Source organism: Pogoniulus pusillus, chromosome 29 (genome assembly GCF_015220805.1).
Source record: "Pogoniulus pusillus isolate bPogPus1 chromosome 29, bPogPus1.pri, whole genome shotgun sequence".
In the NCBI taxonomy this organism is placed as follows: domain Eukaryota; kingdom Metazoa; phylum Chordata; class Aves; order Piciformes; family Lybiidae; genus Pogoniulus; species Pogoniulus pusillus.
The window spans coordinates 5,218,912-5,225,654 of NC_087292.1; positions in this window are offsets into that span (position 1 = coordinate 5,218,912).

The following is a 6,743-nucleotide window of genomic DNA, read 5'->3' on the forward strand; positions in this document are numbered from 1 at the left end:
GAAGGGTACACACACTGGGGGGATCGGCTGTGCGCTTCCCGCCCAGGCGGTGCTAACTCTGCTGTGTCTGGGAAGGGTACACACACTGGGGGGATCGGCTGTGCGCTTCCTGCCCAGGCGGTGCTAACTCTGCTCTTTGGCTAGGAAGGGTGCAGATACTGGGGGACTGCCCACCTTGGGGTGGCCGCCTTAGCGTTCTCCCCCCTGCCTGGATAGATCCTGCAGCAGGAGCCGCTGGCGCTCCGCAGGACAAGCTCCTGAGGGCCAGGGCCGCCCCTGCCCTGGGCAGCTTCCGCCGCTAGTGCCCTTTGTGCAGGCTCAATAGGGCTGCTTTTCTATATAGTCCTGACCCGGCCGCCTTAATTCCCTGCCTCCACAACGCGGAGCAAACAGTCACACCATGAGGTGGGTCCGTGGGGTAGGTCTTGCATTTAGAATCACTGAATTGGTTTCATTAGAAAAGACTTCTAATATCATAGAGTCCAACCGTTACCTCTCTCTATCAAGTCTGGTGCCAAACCATGTCCCCCAGCACCACATTTCTGTGTCTTTTAAACCCCTCCAGGGATAGAGATTCAAACACCTCCCTTGGCAGCCTGTTCTGGTGTTTGAGAAGCCTTTCAGGGGAGAAGATTGTTCTAATATCCAACCTCAACCCTCCCTAGTGCAACTTGAGGCCATTTCCTAGCATCTTGTCTCATATTAGTAAGAAGAATAAACCAGTCCTGACCTGGCTCCAAGCTTTACTTGCATTAGGTTACCTCAAACTCTGAGCTCTGGGTAGTGCTCTGGCACCCACTGCTGGGGAAGCCAGCCCAAGCCAGGTGCCCCAGTGTGGATGAGTGGGAGATGCACAAACACTCTGCTATAGATCACACCAAAAATCCTCCTGTGCCTCCACTGCTGGGTCACACCCCTGTGAAAACAGCCATGAGTGCTGTTTGTGGATGCAGAGCTGATGCAAGAAGAGTCTTCACACACTTGGTCAGCTCTGCAAAGGAGCCAGGGTGGAAGGGTGCTGGGGTGGGAAAAGGAGCTGAGATTTTGGCACCGTCACGGGTGCTAGAAGACCTGCTTAGAGGTGTCACTTCCCCTGTAGACAGCTCTTCCACTTTGTGCTCTGAACTTTTCAGATGAAGATGAGCCAGCAGTGTGCCCAGGTGACCAAGAGAGCCAGTGGCATCCTGGCCTGTATCAGGAACACTGTGGCCAGCAGGACAAGGGAGGTTCTTCTGCCCCTGTACTGAGCGCTGCTCAGGCCACACCTTGAGTGCTGTGTCCAGTTCTAGGCTCCTCAATTCAAGAAAGATGTTGAGGTACTGGAACGTGTCCAGAGAAGGGCAACAAAGCTGGTGAGGGGCCTGGAACACAAACCCTATGAGGAGAGGCTGAGGGAGCTGGGGGTGTGCAGCCTGCAGCAGAGGAGGCTCAGGGCAGACCTCGTTGCTGTCTACAACTACCTGAAGGGACATTGTATCCAGGTGAGGGGTGGCCTCTTCTCCCAGACAACCAGCAACAGAACAAGGGGACACAGTCTCAAGTTGTGCCGGGGAAAGTATAGGCTGGATGTTAGGAGGAAGTTGTTGGCAGAGAGAGTGACTGGCACTGGAATGGGCTGCCCAGGGAGGTGGTGGAGGCACCGTCCCTGGAGGTGTTCAAGAAAAGACTGGATGAGGCACTTAGTGCCATGGTCTGGTTGACTGGCTGGGGCTGGGTGCTAGGTTGAACTCGATGAGCTTGGAGGTCTCTTCCAACCTGGTTGATTCTATGATTCTATGTCAAACTATTCCCAGGCTTGCAACACAAGAAAGGCACGCCCCAGGCCCCCCCAACTGGACCTTGGCACTCTCCAACTCACCTGTGTGTGGTCCCAGACTGACAAGAGAGCACACAGTACTGAGAAGGGAAAGTCAGCTTGGTCTGCAGAGACACAGAGATGCTCCTGCAGCAGCAGTGCCAGCAGCTGTACTGCCTGGTGCCGTCACGGGTAATGGCTGCATTAAGCACTTACACAAACGTTTGACCTTGCTGCAGTTGCTGCTGGCAGAAGCAGCCCACAGCTAAGACCTAAAACCTCCCAGCACAGAAGATTCAGAGTTTAGCTAAAGGTAAAATCCCTTTGCTTGGGAATCTCTCCAGGATGTCATCTTTCATTTCCCTTTTCCAAGGGGAAGCAAGGCCTGATCTGGGATCCGAGCAATGGGGAGCACCTTGGGCTCCCACACTGTTATAGGCACAGCAAAGCCTCTCACTAGGGGCTTGCCTTAGTGTCCCAGCTGGGCAGCAGAGGTAGGTTGTCCTTCCTCATGGGTTATTGAGGACTCTAGAGCCTCCCTGTCCCACTCCTCACTTCCCCCGGGCAGGGAACACCTGACCCTTACATGAGCCTGCAGGCAGCAAGGAGAATCAAGAAGCCATACAGGTGGTTTGAGAGTGTGCTTTGTCTTGCCAGGGTGAAAAAAAAGAGGAAGGAAGAAAAAAACCCAACCCTATCCAACCAGCAACCACAGACACATACAGCAACTTCACTGTTTTTTCCCTAATGAAGGCCAGTGAGCTTTCATTGGGCACTTTAGCATTTACATATAAATTGCTCTGTAATAGCTCTGCCCTCCTTCCCTCCAGCCTTTGCTGCAATGAGCTGTACAAAAGGTCCTAGGGCTGAGCTGAATGCTACTGTGGGGATGTGGTGTGATCCTGTCCATCGAGATGAGCTGAGCGTCCCTTCTTTCCACAGGCTGCCAGACTAGCAGGCACCCCAAAAGAGTGAGCAATCAGCCCCAACGTGCAAAACGAGTCCTGTCCCAGGGGTGGTGAACTTCGCATCCTGTTCCCAGAGAGATTTGGTCCCATCTAGAGCACAGGCTTTGTGAGGAGCAGCTGAGGGAACCAGGGGTGGAGAAAAGGAGGCTCAGGGGAGAGCTGGCTCACTACAACTGCCTGAAAGGAGCTATCCTTGGAGCCATAGCAAGGTCAGTTTCTTTTCCTTAGTACAAGTGATAGGACGAGAGGAAACGGCCTCAAGTTGCTCCAGGGGAGGTTTAGGTTGGACATTAGGAACAACAGAACAAGAGGACACAGTTGTACCAGGGGTGGTCTACGCTGGATGTTAGGAGGAGGTTCTTGCCAGAGAGAGTGATTAGCATTGGAATGGGCTGCCCAGGGAGGTGGTGGAGTCACCATCCCTGGAGGTGTACAAGAAAAGCCTGGATGGGGCACTTAGTGCCATGGTGTGGCAACAAAGGGAGGTTGAAGGGTTGAGGACACATTGTTCATCCAGGCAGGAGGGCTGGGGCGATCTCAGACTCCCCCAAGCAAAGCCTTGCCCAGGGGTTCCCTGAAGGCAGGAAGAGGGTGGGCAGCAGCCCTGATGCTGAGCACCACAGAGCTGACCTAATTTCTGCCATCTCCCTTGGATGCATTTGTCTCTGGGACCAGATAAAGCTCCCTTTGATCAAAGGAGACTTGTGCTAAAGTCAGCTTTTGTCCATAAAGAATTAAGGCAGCAGGCGTGGGAGGGAGGGGGGACCACACCGCGGTGGGAGAGGTGGGTGGAAATGGGCTGGAGAGAAATGCCATTGAGGGCGACAGGCTTTGAAGTGACAGAGCCAGGAGGCCCCTGGCATTCTCCAAAGGAAGGGATGCCTCCAACGGCCAGGAAAAAAAGAAATGAAAGGGGGAGGAAAAGTAGCAGAGCAGCTCCATGATGCAGTAAAAGTTGGAGATTGCCTTTGGCAAGAGTGGCTGCGTCTGCAGATGGTCCCCCCTGCCTCACCAGTATCTCCTCACCAAAGCCCAGCTGGAGCCTACAGCACATAGAGCCCTGATGTCTGCCACCTCATCTACCAAAGGCTTATGGCAAAAGGTCCTTCTCAGCACCTTTCCTGTGTGCTTAAAGAGGCAGCAATTAGCTGCAGACTAGAGAGGAGGGAAGATGCTTGTGTTTGGTGGCATGGGACAGGGCAAGGGTGTGTTAGAAAAAGGCTGTGCTGTTACCCAGTTGCCGCAGGACCTGGGGACACTGGGGGGACAGTGGAGCTTTTCTCACCTTAGATCTTGCAGATCAGCTTTCATATAAAAAACAAAAAAAGAAGACAAGAGGTAGTGATAGGAAACCTCAGAGGTTTATAGTTACCCTGAAGCTCCAGCCACTTCTCCCTCTTTGCCACCCAACCAGAGCAGAATGCCTGACCCAGTCAGCACAACTCCACCACTCACCCACAGAATCACAGAAACATCTAAGCTGGCAAAGCCCCTCAGGATCACCAAGTCCAACCTAGAACCCTACTCTACAAGATTCACCTTGAACCATAGCCCTAAGCACCACATCCAAACCACTCTTAAACACATCCAGAGTGGGTGACTCCACCACCACCCTGGGCAGCTCATTCCAGTCTCTAACCACTCTGAGCAGCTCGTTACAGTCTCTGACCACTCTGAGCTGCTCATTCCAATCTCTGACCACTCTCTCTGTGAAAAACTTTTTCCTAATGTCCATTGTAAACTTCCCCATCCTCAGCTTGAGGCCATTCCTCCTTGTTCTGTCTCAAATTACCTGTGGGAAGAGCCCAGCAGCAGCCTCTCCACAATGTCCCTTTGGGTATTTGTAGACAGCAATGAGGTCCACAGTACCACAAAACACCAACCAACCCTCTGCCAAAGAGGAGAAACAATTCCTCTGCCATCAGATGAAGAGGTTTCTGTATGAACTCCTGCAGGGACAAAGTCAGACAGTTCACATCTTTGTTTGTGTCCTCGGAGCACATTTGCTGTGCTGCAGCACATTCAGAAGAAGCCTTACTGCAGAGTACTGAGGGTTTCTGCAGAGAATAAAGATTACTTTTCTGTTGCACTTTTGGTTTAACCTAATGCCTACACGGGGTCAAAACCATGGACCCAGTTTGTGTAGGTGAATAAATCTGAACTTTGTGTGGGTGAATAAATCTGCAGTAAGACAAAAGCCTTAATGGCAAAGCAGCAAAGGAGAAACAACATCCCATATCCTCCACAGGGAGCTTTTGGCCAAATAACAAACCAGAAAAAAATCTCCTTTTCCTTCTGCTCTGAACCTAACTTAAGCCTTCAATGGCTTTCTGTGGGTGTTTCTGTAACAACACTTGCCAAAATGCTGCTGGCCTCTGCTAGGGATGCTGCCTGCAGCACAGCCAACACAGAGGTTTAGAGCAGAGGAGTGTAATGCCAAGCAGAGCCTGGGCTGCAGCAGGAGAAGTGTGGCCAGCAGGGCCAGGAGGTGATTCTCCCCATCTGCTGTGCTCTGCTGAGATCCCACCTGGTGTACTGCATCCAGCTCTGGAGCCCCCATTACAAGAATGATGTGGAGATGCTGGAGCATGTCCAGAGAAGGGCCACTGGGATGCTCAGAGGGCTGCAGCAGCTCTGCTGTGAGGACAGACTGAAAGAGTTGTGGCTGTTCAGTCCGGAGAAGAGGAGGCTCCCAAGTGACCTTCTTGTGGCCTGCCAGGATCTGAAGGGGGCCTACAAAAAAAGCTGGGAAGGGACTTTTGAGGCTGTCAGGGAGTGACAGGACTAGGGGGAACGGAGCAAAACTGGAGGTGGGAGATTCAGACTGGATGTGAGGAGGAAGTTATTGAGCATGAGAGTGGTGAGAGCCTGGAACCAGGGAGGTGGTTGAGGTCCCATGCCTGGAGGTATTTAAGGCCAGGCTGGATGAGGCTGTGGCCAGCCTGCTCTAGGGTAGGGTGTCCCTGCCTATGGCAGGGGAGTTGGAACTAGATGATCCTCATAATCCCTTCCAGCCCTGACTGATTCTACAATTCTGTGATGCTCTGTCAATCCCAGGGTTGAGATCAGAGCTGGAAGAGTGAGCAAGACTGGGGCATATTCATGCATGGACAAATTTGATTGCCACCCTAGCAGTTTCTCCAAGTCACCTGAAGGTGCTGGGTGCAACAAGGGGACAGTGGAGGTCACCTTGGGTTGCCTAGCTGTGGCTCTGGAGTTGCTCTGAATCCTCCAAGATTGGTCAGCTGCAGAGCTGAGCATCCCCAAAAGCAGTTTATGGTTGGAGGATCTCTAAACAGCAGTTCACCACTGAATGCAGAGAGAAATATTACATAAATTACCAACAATTTAGTATAATTTAGAGGACAACCTTGTCCAAGGAGACAATTAACCATTCCTCAGAACAAAAAGGGAGGTAAACAGCCTGAACAATAGACTCCTGAAGCTGGAAGTGAGTGCGAAATTCCTCTTTTTATCAGTACTATCACAGTAGTGCCATTAAAATCGCTGTCTGGAGAAAGAAAAGGGAAGTTTTAAGGCAGCCTGATGGATAATCTCCCCACAGCTCTGCCAGCACATGAAGTCTCCCTGTAAATCCAGACCTTCAAAAAGCCAATGAGGGACCCACGTTGTGGTGACTTCCATGGTGACCACAGGCAGCCTGGCCAAGGTGGTTACAGAAAACCCCAGGAGAAGCAGCCTGTGATGGCCATGGACGTCTCAGCCCCTCCCAATGGGCAGCCAGAGGTCAACTAGGGACATCAGTATGAATCAGAGCATGAACATTCAAAGCAAAGGTGTGCTCAGGATGGTTAAGGACAAGCTAGTTGCAGGCTGGTGAGGGATCCTCACATCCCACTCCTTACTGCTCTCCCAAACCTGCCACCTCTCTCAGCTGATTAGCAGAAAGCTCGTCGGAGAGGATCCCAGCTGCCTCCTTCTGGCAGATAGCAAACCCTCTTTGCTGTAATTGATGGACA